This window comes from Manis javanica, chromosome 7 (genome assembly GCF_040802235.1).
Source record: "Manis javanica isolate MJ-LG chromosome 7, MJ_LKY, whole genome shotgun sequence".
NCBI lineage: Eukaryota > Metazoa > Chordata > Mammalia > Pholidota > Manidae > Manis > Manis javanica.
Window position 1 is genome coordinate 94469648 of NC_133162.1, and position 13637 is coordinate 94483284.

The 13637-nt window shown below is 48.4% G+C and overlaps 1 pseudogene; it reads left to right on the forward strand.

The window, feature by feature from the left end:
- The first annotated feature begins 259 nt into the window (after window positions 1-259).
- On the forward strand, window positions 260-1576 carry LOC140850314 (small ribosomal subunit protein eS27-like pseudogene; annotated as a pseudogene).
- The last annotated feature ends 12061 nt before the right edge of the window (window positions 1577-13637 follow it).

Below are 13637 nucleotides of genomic sequence, written 5' to 3' on the forward strand. Positions count from 1 at the left end.
CACCAACCTTCTGAGGCCCTCTCAACTGACCAGTGATGGAAACCTAGCTGCACCCTTTACTGTGCCCACTCTCAGCATGAAGCAGCCAGAGCAGTCATAGCCACTTTTCCCTAGCAGCAGCTAGAGTCTCTATCTGTAGAGGGGAGAATGAGACAGGGACCATAGGCTTAGACAAAATAAGGTGAGAGCCTCTGGAGAAAGCAAAGCAGGATGTTTGCAGTCAGAGCAATGTAACTACATGCTAGGAACCCCCGCCCCCATGACGCCCCTTGTCAGCTGGAAGTAGCCAGATCGAGTCGTTGCCCATTATGACCAAAAGGCTGGAATGTTAGGCTGGAGGCATTGGAGGGAGGAAAGCAAAGACAGTGCAAATGGGACAAAGACAGCACCAAATAGCTCTGTGCCATACAGGGAAGGAACGGACAGCTCTTCTGGGATTCCAGTCCCGTGACATGCCGACAAACCCCGGATGCAGACTCCCTTCATCTGGAAGAAGGAGACCTCTGGCTGTCCATCATCCAACCCTGAGCCAATGAAAAATTCCCCACATAACTCTAGTGTGGCCTACTTCCCCCTCCCTTCCCTGTTCTCTTAAAAACTCCCTGCCTATCTGGATACGCACGACTTCTCCAGCCTCCATTTATGTAGACTGGTTAACCTTGCCTGGGACTGGCTCTTTGTTGCCTCTTGTCACCTATTTATTTTGGCTAGAATTTATCTTACAATAACTATATTGAGAAACTCAATAATAAGAAAACACAACCCAATTAAAAAGACAGGCATGAGATTTTAATAGAAACTTCACCAAAAAATGTTCATTGAAAACTTCACTGTACACTGATGTTGTAAAAAGATGCTCAACAACACTTGAAAAAGTCATGTGAAATAATCACACAAAAAGATGCTCAACATCACTTGTTAGGGGAATACCAATGAAACCACAATAAGATACTGCTGAACACCTATTAGAATGGCTAAGCTTTAAAAAGACTAACCATAACAAGTGTTGGTGAAGAGATAGTAGAGCTGTAACTCTTACACATGGTAGGGGAAATGTCAAATCATACACCCACTTTGGAAAACAGATTGACAATTGCTTAACAAGTTAAAAATATACCTACTAGATGATCCAGCCATTCCATTCCTAGGTATTTGCCCAAGGGGGGAAAAAAGACTTATGTCCGTACAAAATTTGTAGATAAATATTCATAGCATTTTTATTTGTAATAGACCCAAACTGGAAACAACTGGGAACAAAAGGTGGAGAGAGAGAGATCTGGACAGGCTGGGCTGATGAAAGGATCAACTTCCTTTGGCTAGTGGTTTTTTACATCTACCGTTGGAACAGGAAAAGAAAAAACATAAGAAATGGCTAGTTCAAAGTGCAAATTCTTATTTCATGGATGTAAAACGAAATACACAAATTTGTTGCTACAAGAATACCACATTTTTGAGGCATGCTGAGATGGTGTTTTGTGTGTGTGTATGTGTAAGTTGTACAACAGTGCTGTGACAGCCAACAGGAGTAAAGGTCAAACTCACAGAAAGGTGTTCACTTAGAAGAAAGCACCACTAATGACCCACACAACTTACAGAATTTGTTATACTGCAGAAATTTTAGTAATTTTATTTAATCTACCAAGATAATGTAGTTACGTTTAATTTTGTAAGGTACAAAGCAGTGATCACCTATTTTGGTTATCACCTTTTCAAGAAAGTTTTGATTATTGATTGGTAAAGACAAAAAAGAACAGGTAAGTCAATGTGTAATATTCATATAATGAAATACTACTTAGCAAAAGAAGAATGAACTATCAATGGCATGCTACAACACAGATGAATCTCACATTGACTATGTTGAATAAAAAGCAGAAAAATGCATACATACTGTATGATTATATCTAGATAAAACTTTTGGAAATACAAACTGAAAGGAAAGGAGCGACACATAGCAGCAATTCACCGGAGAGTTCCGCTTTATTAGGGAAAGGTGCTGGGTTATATAGGAGGGGGCATGAATTGACTGAGGTGTCACTTCTACGGGGCTGGTGGCTGTTGGCTAGGTGCTGGGATTGGGAGGGGGGCGAGAGGTGATTGGGCTTCAGGTGGCGCCGGCGGGAACTGAGGACCCCGAAGAGAAGCCGGAAGTTTGCCATCTTACTGGTGGGGACCCTTCATTCCCCCCTTTCTCCTCTATGGGTTTGTGGACATTGCTTTCTCTCTGGCTGCTTCCTGCTGAACAGGGGTGGAGAAGGGAGTGAGGGCTTGAGGATTGGGAGGAAAGGGTTGATAGGACTCCCCACAGTAAGGACGAGTAGATGTGGACTTCTTCAGGTTTGGAAATCAATGAAGGTTCCCTGTAACCATAGGTTGGCCAAGAGGATATGGGTGTCAGGAGCTAGGCGTCTGCGGCTATTGTTTCCAGGAACAGTTTCCAGTGGAGAGAGGGGTCCATCTCAGCGTGTGGTGAGGAGGTCACCTGAGGGTGAGGGATCTTCTGTGACCAGAAGCTGGTAGTTCTGAGTAAAAGCTGGTTGAAAGCTTGATTAGAGATTTTTCCGACTTGGGATTTGATGAACCTTATTATACAGGGTAAGAAGAGACAGGCGAGAAGAATGATTATTATGGGGCCTGCAATGGGCTAGAGCCAGGTGAGGAGGGGGTTTGTTAGTATTGATGAGAATGGGTTGGAATTGGAAGCAGAGTGGAGGCTGGAGGCAAGGTCGGTGAGTTTGGTAATGTCAGTTTCTACAATGCCAGATTCGTTGATGTAATAGCAGCACTCTTCCCAGAGGAAGACGCAGGTGCCGCCCTTCTCGGCTGTAAGCAGATCTAGGGCCTGCCGGTTTTGAAGGGTGACTTTAGCTAGCGAAGTGACCTGTCTTTGGAGAGAGGCTAGAGAATCGGCAGTGGATGTCAGGGCTCCCTCAAGTTTGGCGTTGAGATCTCTAACTGCCTATAGAGAGTGACCCAAGGCTTCTCCCGAAAACCCTGCCCCAATGGCTGAGGTGGTCCAAGAGCTACTGACTATGATGGGAAGGAAAGCAGCTCTTTTTGTGCACGAGGGCAAGGGAGGATGGAGCTCAAGGAATTCTGCCATGCTGTAAAGTGTTAACTGTGGGATTAGGGTGACGAGAATGCAGGGTGTATCGGAGTTGAGAGGCAGTGAGTTGAAAAGACTGCCATTACACTAAAAGAAGTGTCCCGGTTGCGTAAAAGTCTTAGAGCTGGAGGTAGGGGTGTAGATAGAGAGGCAGTGAAGTGCGCTGGAGGGGGGTGGAGTTGGGTTTACACAGTGGTGGATGGTGAGATTATCTGCGCATTCTGGTTCCCATAGGGGTATGTCTGCCAGGGGGCAGAGGGGTTGTCTTTCTGCATGGAAGGAGTAGTTGGAAATATTAAGGGGCACGGCGGCCAGCAGTGGGCGCTGTAGTGATGCACACAAGAAACAATTGGCGGTGTTAAGGGTGTGGTTGAGAAAGATGGTGGTGTCCTGAATGAGCTGTAACGAAGAGTAGGAGAAATGGGAAGAGGGGCGGGGATAAGAAGATGAAGAGGCACTATCAAGAGTTTGGATAATGACTTTTTCAGAATGTCTGCTATCTGATGCAACTTGAGAGATCTGGGAATGAGAGGGAACATACTTTCGAGAAATATGAAGGGTACAGTGGAGGGTCGAGGACCCCCCGTAGTAAACTGAGGCTGTGACTCTGGCAGCCCATCGAGAGTCCCAGGGATCTGGGATTGATAAGGAGAATGAGCCATTGGGATATTTCATGAAACGGTTGGAGGAGTAATACTGTGGGTACTGGAAGTTACCTATGTAGTGAATGGTGCAAGACTAGTAGGGACATCTCCTGTAGGTGTCTGGCCATCGCCTGCAATAGGCTTGTTTTTGGTCATAGAGGAAGCAGAGGTAGGGAGAATAAGGGTAGCTGCTAGTGAACACTTCAGTGGAGGGAGGAAAGTGGAGGTGTAAAGGCTCAGAGCAGCTTTTCAGAGGGCAGTCTGGTGTGACAATGAGGGCAGTAACTTTTGTTTGATGCTGTGTGTAAGTCTGTCTGACTTTGAATCGCCATACAAAGGAGGCTGGGGTGGTGGGGAAGACAATAGGAATGAGGAAAAAAGCAAGAGAGCAGTAAAGGAGGAAAAAGTCATGATTTGGGTATGGATGGCAAAGGGGGTGAACAGGATTTTGGAGGAAAGAGGACAGTAAGGTCAGGAGTCTGGAGGGAGGGAGAGTCTGTAAACTTTTGTAGGTTAAGAGATCTTTTAGGTGATGTGGGGACAGAATGGTAAGGGGCGCTCTGAATGTCAGTTTATGAGCTTCTTTCTGCAAGAGCTGTCTAGCGGCTAATGATCGTAGGCAGGGGGCCCATCCCTGAACTGTGGGGTCTAATTGCTTGGAGATATAAGCTACTGGGGCAAAGGATGGGCCATAATATTGGCCTAGTACTCCTAGAGCTTGACTGGACCTCTCATGAATGTATAATGAGAAGGGCTTCGACAAATCAGGAAGATGGAGAGCTGGGGCTTCCACAAGGGCTTGACGGAGCATAATGAAGGAGTGTCGGGGTGAGGAGGATAATGGTTTTTTAGGGGGGCTCTTGCTGAGGTTGTATAGGGGTCTTGCCAACAGGGTGCAGGGAGAAGTTAGGGATCTATGTTCTAAAATATCTAGCTAGGCTTAGAAAGGGCCTAGAAAGGAAAGGATTTTTGTCTTGGTTTTGGGAATGGGCAGGTCAGAGAGGAGCCATTTTCTGTCTAAGGTAATGGACTTTCTTTGTTGAGATAGAAGGAATCTGAGGTAAGTGATAGGAGGGGAAGAGATTTGAGCTTTGACGGGGGATACTCGGTAACTTCTGGAAGCTAGAAGGTTAAGTAGGGAGGCAGTGTCAAGTTGAGACTGTTCCCACGAGAGACTGCAGAGTAGAAGATTGTCTATGTATTATAAGGTGGACTTGGAGTGATCATGATGAAACTGTTTGAGGTCCTGAACTAGGACCTGTCTAAAAATATGGGGACTATCTCGGAAGCTTTGTGGCAAAACTGACCAAGTGAGTTGTTTAGAATGTCTTGTGTATGGGTCCGTCCAGGTGAAGATGAAAAAATCTTGGGAGCAGGGGTCTAGAGGGATAGAAAAATGGGTCTTTGAGATCTAGGACTAAGAAGTGGGATGCTGAGGCTGTATGGATTTGGAACTAAGGGATGGATAGGGACAATGGCTATGTTGATGAGGCGAAGGTCTTGGACAAGGCGGCAAGATCCGTTGGTTTTTTTAACAGCTAATATGGGGGGGGGTATTAAATGGGGAGTGAGTGGGTCTGCTTGAATGATGGGTTGGAGGCCTATGAGGGCTGAAGTGGTTAGGGGGTATTGGGCCTGACAGATATACTGAGAGGGGTCACATAATTTGATAGAGGCAGGGGGACATAGGGCCACGGAGGGGCTTGTAATGTCCCAAACTTTGGGATTTACAGGGTGTATGAGGGCAGAACTGGAGCTTTCATTGGGTAGAGGGGGGTCGTCGGCTATGAGGGCCATCAGAAAGGGAGTACTGGGGGCTGTGGGAGTGGATATAGTTATGGAAACGTGGAGGAGGGAAAGGATGTCTCGTCCTAGTAAAGGGATGGGACACTGGGGCATAACCAGGAAGGAGTGGGAGAAAGGTATGGGATTGTCTTGGATTGTGCATAAAAGGGTGGGTGGGGGGTTTAATGGGAAAATCTGTTTACCTCCTACTCTGACTATAGGAGTAATGGCTGGTGTGGTAGGGCCCCGGTATTCTCACAAGACTGACAAGGTGGCTCCTGTATCTAGGAGGAAGGAGATGGGGTGACCGTCTACTGTTAAAGTAACCCTGGGCTCCTGTTTGGTGATGGAAATGGTCGGGCGAGAAGCCCCCGGGCTCCATCAATCTTCTTCTGCCAGCCCCACTACGGCGGGCTTAGGATGGGGGTTGTTCGTCCAGCCTCCCCTTCGGGTGGTTGGGCAATCAGACCCCCAGTGGCCCTTTTTGTGGCATCTGGGGCATGGGGTGGTAGGAGATCTGGGGGAGGGGCACGCCCTTGACCAATGTCCCTCTTTTCTGCACTTGAAACAAGCTCTTGGGGGGGCTTGTTTGTAGAGGGGCGCCCAGGTTGTGGTTTTATCAGCTGGGCCAACATCTGGAAATTGGCCTGATCAGTCTTTTGTTTACGGCATTCTTTCTCCTCCTCCCGCTTATGGAAGACTTTAAAGGTCACTGTTAGGATCTCAGTCTGTGGGGTAGCGGGGCCCTGTTCTAACTTTTTGAGTTTAGCTTTAATGTCGGGGTAGCCTTGAGCTAGGAAGTATGTCATAAGGACATGTCTTCCTTCAGGTGTTTCTGGGTCCAGGCTGGTATACTGTAATAGGGCTTGAGTGAGTCTGTCTAAGAACTCGGAGGGGATTTCATCTCTCTTTTGAATTATGTCTTGGAGCTTTTGAAAATTGACTACTTTACAAGCTGCCCTTTTTCAGACCTGCTATTAAGCAGGAGGCAAAAATATCTCGAGAGCGGAGACTCATGGCGGTGTTATAATTTCAGTGTGGGTATTGTTCGGGGACAGCAGTGGGGCTAGGGGGATAGGTGGGGTCAGTCCTGTGGGTTTCAGTAGCCTGCATTTGGGCGAAGTCCTAAACTCGTCTACGCTCTTCAGGGAGGAGAGTATTGGCCAGGAGCATGAAAATGTCATGATGTGTGAGGCTGTAAGACTGGAGGGTCTATTGAAACTCCCTGATGTATGTCATGGGATCAGTGGAAAAGGAACTTAGGCATTTCTCTAGTTAGGCTAAATCTCTTAAGGAGAAAGGGACGTGAATGCGCACGATGCCTTTGGATCCTGCTACCTCCCGGAGGGGGGCGATAATTTTGGGAGGCTCTCAGGACTGAGTCTGAGGGGGACTGAAGGGTTCTGGCTCAGTCTGTGGGGGGAGTGACGCGGTCTAGCCGTGCCTAGTCGAGCAGGCCCTGAAGTGCAGAAGGGGGGCAAAGAAAATAAAGAAAGATAGAATCGGACCCACATGTCACCAGCTAGCAGCCCAGCTGCTTGCTTCTGCTGCTTTAGTTGGGCTTGAACTCATGACTCTGAGGTTGAGTCCCATGCTCTACTGAGCTACAGCAGGGCTCCAGTTAATTGCTTATGGAATGCGTTGTTTTCTATTCCTGCCACATCGGCAAGTGGGGGAAGGGCATAGCTAGAAGCAGGGGCGGTGTTTCTACACATCTTCAAGGTCTCCCTATTTTCAGAGTGAGGAGTCTTGGCAAGATATGTTTTTGTGGACAGATAACTTCTAAGGACTGCACCAGTTGTTCTCTAGCTTGTGCTTTCCCATGCTGCGTTCAGACATGGGGGGAGGTGCTTTCCCATTCTCTCTACAAACTTGTGAGAAGACAAAGGCGGTCCCTAACAGGAGAGAAACAGGTGATGAGGGCAAAGACGGAGGAGGCCCCTGGGACTTAGTTAAAGGTGGGGCTGAAAGGCTCAGGCTTAATCTGCAGGGAATGAAGGTGGAGGAGGTGAGATGGGGGAGGAGATGGTTGGGGAGGAAGGGAGAAGGGCTGTTGTAGGAGAAGAAGGGGAAGGGAGTGAACAGGAGGCTTCTGTGGGGGCGGCGGCTTGCAGGCTAGGAGAACTTGGGAGGGGGCGGGGAGAGGAGGAGGCGGAAAGCTTCGATATAGGGAATCTCCTTCCATTTTTTCAGGCGCTGGCAGTAGTTAAAAAGATCGCGAGTGATGTTAGGATCAAGAGTTCCCCCTGCGGGCCATTGCTTGTTATTGTCTAGGGGGGTATGTCGGCCAATCTTGGGAGCAATATTTACGGAGAAGTTTTGGTTTATATCAGGCGTCAGGGAGAGGGTAACCAGATGCTTAAGCAGGCATTCAAGAGGTGAACTTTCAGGGAGGGATGAGGAGGCTCCCATGGCTAAAGGACAGAGAAGGAGACAAACGGGAAGACGAACGGAGATCCTCGGACTGGAAGCAGACCACAAGGAGACAAAGGGCGTCCCCGATGATCCTTGGTGGTCTGCGGAAACTCGTATATGAGTCGGAATTTCTTGGGAAGTGTGGGTCGTCACCCAGACTTCCCTAAGAAGGCAGAGTGCCGGAGTCACGAGGTACCTAGCGCTAGGCGTTTTCGGCGGACGGAGCAGAAGGAGGAGGGGGGGAAAAGGGAGCGTTCTCATCCACAAAGGAGTCACCTCATTTATGGCTGTTGGAGGGGGGTGCCTGAGAGTCAGCCGCAGCCGTGAAGGCCTGAGGCGGGGATTTATGACTGTCGGAGGAGGGGTTTGAGCGTCCGCCGCAGCCGTAAAGGCTTGAGGCGGGGATTTATGGCTGTTTGGGGAGGGTCCTGAGGGTCCGATGCATCCGTGAAGGCCTGAAGCGGGGAGCGTTCCCTCCTCATCCCCGAGCGTCAGGGCCTTGCCGGACGATCACGGTCAATGGCACTGCGATAGCTCAGGGAAGAGTGGCCCACTCCGGGGGGAAAACTTACCTAAAGGCCAGAGAGGAGTGGTGAGTGTGATGAGCCAGCGCCGGAAAAAGAGGACGAGGGCAAGCTGCTGCTGGTGTCGGGGGAAGACGGGGCCCAGTTGGGGTGTCCCGTCTCCCGGGTTTCGGCACCAATGAAAGGAAAGGAGCGACACATAGCAGCAATTCACCGGAGAGTTCCGCTTTATTAGGGAAAGGTGCTGGGTTATATAGGAGGGGGCATGAATTGACTGAGGTGTCACTTCTACGGGGCTGGTGGCTGTTGGCTAGGTGCTGGGATTGGGAGGGGGGCGAGAGGTGATTGGGCTTCAGGTGGCGCCGGCGGGAACTGAGGACCCCGAAGAGAAGCCGGAAGTTTGCCATCTTACTGGTGGGGACCCTTCACAAACTGTAGCTATAATGACAGGGCGCATGCTAAAGTGAATCTTACACATGGTTACAAATGATTAGCATAATAAGACATTTGTTACTCTTCTTTATCTGTGGAATATTAACTGATCTCACTGAAGAATGACTCTAGAGCTTAATGTTAAACATAGAGTTTTAGTAGGGGGTGGGGTTCCTTGCATGTAGTTACATTGCTCTGACTCCAAATATCCTGCCTTGCTTTTTCCAGAGGCCCTCACCCTACTCTGACTACATCCACGGTCCCTGTCTCAACTGGGGTGGTGTCAGAGATGATCAAGTGGGGAGCTGGGACTTTCATCTCTCCTTGGCACCAAGGAGGTTCCTTCTTGAAACATCACTGCAGATAATGTGGGGGGGCAGTAATAATTTACCCCTCTCTTCCCAGACCGGGTGATTGTAAGAGGAGGCTTAGTGGGGAGTCTAAGCTTCCACTTCCATTTAGCAGTAACATGGCACCCCTCCTCACCACCCCACCCATGCAAATGGAGGTCAAGTGGGGGAAGTAGGGCTTCCACCCCCACCTGGCAATAATGAGGTGGCACACCTCCCCATGCCCTTTTTTCTACTGAAACAGTGTCAAAGGAGTTTTGCTAAAACAGAAAATGTAGATAAGAACAAGAGTCTCATAGCATAATGCCCAAATGCTAAGGGTACAATAAACATCACTTGTTATTCCAAACCCCAAGAAAATCTCACCTGGAATGAGAAAAGATGATTAACATACACAAACATTGAGATGATAGAGATGCTGGAATTATCTGAAGATTTAAAATATGTAAAATTGCTTCATAGAGCAAATCCATCACATGAGACAAAATAAAGAAAAAAATAAAGTCTCAGCAAGGAAAAAACATCTGTGGGTAAAATTGTAACATTTCCAGAATATCTCGCCAGGCTTTAGTACATTTGCATATCCTCACAGGTGGAGAGAAGTTCATCTCCATGTCAGAGGGTAATTAATTACCTGGGGAACCGAGGGTGTGTCTGAACCTGAGAGTTTAAAGAGAGGAGCTTGCTTGCCTTCTTCTGGAGCAGAGGGGAAAGATGGCTCTGGACTACAGTTTGTAAGCAATAAATGGGTCTTAAACTTTATTTCTCCCTTTGACTGATTTTGGTTTTTAGAGGTATTTTGCTCTGGGATTTCCTCTTCCCGGACTTACAATATAGAAGCAAAGAAATAGAAGAGATAAAGAAGAACCAAATGGTTATTTTAGAAATGAAAAATAAAATAGTGAAGGTGGGGGCTACCTTTCCTTCAATTAATGGAGTGGAATGGTGTGCCAAGACTACTGGGGGTCTGATCACCCATGCACCAGTTTGTGAGGTGGAAGTTCTACACCAGTAGAGGCAATCCCAGGTTGTTTCTTCACCATTACCCACAGTATTCAGCTGCTATAGCAGAAGTGTCATTCAGAAAGAAACTTCCCATTGTTTCTACCCACAGCTCCAGAGCCCTGCTCAGAAGATTTTGCCTGAGGGTAGAAATAGGCCATAAAACACACAGAGAGATTGACTTCATTTGCAACAGAGAATGAAGAAGTTCAAGCCTAATAGTGCTGTCAAGAACAGTGGAGATTGTGCCATAAGGCAACTGGGAGGAGATTCAAGATACAGGGTAAACATCTAGGGCTGGCAGCTTTGCAGGACAGAGACAGGAAGTAAGAGCTGAGAGAACCCTTACTGGGATCAGAACAAAAATCAAACAGAGGCCTTGAAAACTTGTAGAGCAATTTATGCCCCCAGGGTATTATTGAAAATGACAGGGCAATGAATGGAGTTCTAAAGCTGGGTGTGGTCATGGAAACAGGAAGAAAGCCATATCCAAACCACTGGCACCCCCAACGCCGTATCTCGCTGAGGAGCAGCATGAAAGATCTATCACTGCGGGAGTGGGACAACGTCACTGAAATAATCCAGTTGGTCACTAAACAAATCAACATACTAATAACAATAATAAGCCTTTGGAGGGGAGGGTGGGGAGAGCAATACCCATAGTGGCTGTAATACAGTATTTTAAATATCCAGGTTCCAAAAGAAATTACAAGGCATTGCAAAGAAACAGAAAAGTATGGCCCACACACAGGAAGATAATCAGGCAACAGAAACTGCTTGTGAGAGAGACCAGATGTCAGATTTATTTGAAACAGACTTTAATGTAGTCATTATAGACATGTTCACAGAAATAAAAGAAACCATGATTAAAGAAGCAAAGGAAGGTGTGATGATAATGTTGCATCAAAAGAGAATATCAATAAAGAGATTAAAATTAGAAAAAGAAATTAAATGGAGATTATGGAATTGAAAGCACACTAAGAAATTAAAAAATGTCTACAGGGTTCAAGAGTAGATTTAAACTGGCAGAAGAAGGATTATACAAACTTGAAAATATATATCAATAGAGATTATGCAAGTGGAAGAACAGAAAAAAAGGGTAAAGAAAAGAAAACCTCAGAATTAAGCACAGCAAAATGTGCATATTACTGGAATATCAGTAATAGAAAGGAATGAGCAGAAAAATATTTGAAGAAATAATGCCTGAAATCTTCCTAAATTTATGGAAAACAATAAACTAAATAGCCAGGGATCTCAATGAACTTCACATAGACTAAATTTAAAACGCTGCACAGACAAATTGAAGGGTCCCCACCAGTAAGATGGCAAACTTCCGGCTTCTCTTCGGGGTCCTCAGTTCCCGCCGGCGCCACCTGAAGCCCACTCACCTCTCGCCCCCCTCCCAATCCCAGCACCTAGCCAACAGCCACCAGCCCCGTAGAAGTGACACCTCAATCAATTCATGCCCCCTCCTATATAACCCAGCACCTTTCCCTAATAAAGCGGAACTCTCCGGTGAATTGCTGCTATGTGTCGCTCTTTTCCTTTCATTGGTGCCGAAACCCGGGAGACGGGACACCCCAACTGGGCCCCGTCTTCCCCCGACACCAGCAGCAGCTTGCCCTTGTCCTCTTTTTCCGGCGCTGGCTCATCACACTCACCACTCCTCTCTGGCCTTTAGGTAAGTTTTCCCCCCGGAGTGGGCCACTCTTCCCTGAGCTATCGCAGTGCCATTGACCGTGATCGTCCGGAAAGGCCCTGACGCTCGGGGATGAGGAGGGAACGCTCCCCGCCTCAGGCCTTCACGGCTGCGGCGGACCCTCAGGCCCCTCCCCAAACAGCCATAAATCCCCGCCTCAAGCCTTTACGGCTGCGGCGAACGCTCAGGCCCCTCCTCCGACAGTCAAATGCATTCACCATCCCTTCCATCAGTGCTGAAAGTTTTTAAGCAAAATTTCCCTGGGGTGGGCCACTCTTCCCCGAGCTATCGAAGTGCCATTGACCGTGATCGTCTGGCAAGGCCCTGACGCTCGGGGATGAGGAGGGAACTCTCCCCGCCTCAGGCCTTCACGGCTGCGGCGGACCCTCAGGCCCCTCCCCAAACAGCCATAAATCCCCGCCTCAAGCCTTTACGGCTGCGGCGGACGCTCAGGCACCCCCCTCCAACAGCCATAAATGAGGTGACTCCTTTGTGGATGAGAAGGCTCCCTTTTCCCCCCCTCCTCCTTCTGCTCCGTCCGCCGAAAACGCCTAGTGCTAGGTACCTCGTGACTCCGGCACTCTGCCTTCTTAGGGAAGTCTGGGTGACGACCCACACTTCCCAAGAAATTCCGACTCGTATACAAGTTTCCGCAGACCACCAAGGATCATCGGGGACGCCCTTTGTCTCCTTGTGGTCTGCTTCCAGTCCGAGGATCTCCGTTCGTCTTCCCCTGTTTGTCTCCTTCTCTGTCCTTTAGCCATGGGAGCCTCCTCATCCCTCCCTGAAAGTTCACCTCTTGAATGCCTGCTTAAGCGTCTGGCTACCCTCTCCCTGACGCCTGATATAAAACCAAAACTTCTCCGTAAATATTGCTCCCAAGATTGGCCGACATACCCCCTAGACAATAAAAACCAATGGCCTGCAGGGGGAACTCTTGATCCTAACATCACTCGTGATCTTTTTAACTACTGCCAGCCCCTGAAAAAATGGAAGGAGATTCCCTATATCGAAGCTTTCTGCCTCCTCCTCTCCCAGCCCCCTCCCAAGTTCTCCTAGCCTGCAAGCCGCAGCCCCCGCAGAAGCCTCCTGTTCACTCCCTTCCCCTTCTTCTCCTACAACAGCCCTTCTCCCTTCCTCCCCAACCATCTCCTCCCCCATCTCACCTCCTCCACCTTCATTCCCTGCAGATTAAGCCTGAGCCTTTCAGCCCCCCTTTAACTAGGTCCCAGGGGCCTCCTCCGTCTTTGCCCTCCTCACCTGTTTCTCCCCTGTTAGGGACCGCCTTTGTCTTCTCACATTTTTGTAGAGAGAATGGGAAAGCACCTCCCCCCATGTCTGAACGCAGCATGGGAAAGCACAAGCTAGAGAACAACCGGTGCAGTCCTTAGAAGTTATCTGTCCACAAAAACATATCTTGCCAAGACTCCTCACTCTGAAAATAGGGAGACCTTGAAGATGTGTAGAAACACCGCCCCTGCTTCTACCTATGCCCTTCCCCCACTTGCCGATGTGGCAGGAATAGAAAACAACGCATTCCATAAGCAATTAACTGGAGCCCTGCTGTAGCTCAGTAGAGCATGGGACTCTTAACCTCAGAGTCATGAGTTCAAGCCTAACTAAAGCAGCAGAGGCAAGCAGCTGGGCTGCTAGCTGGCGACATGTGGGTCCGATTCTATCTTT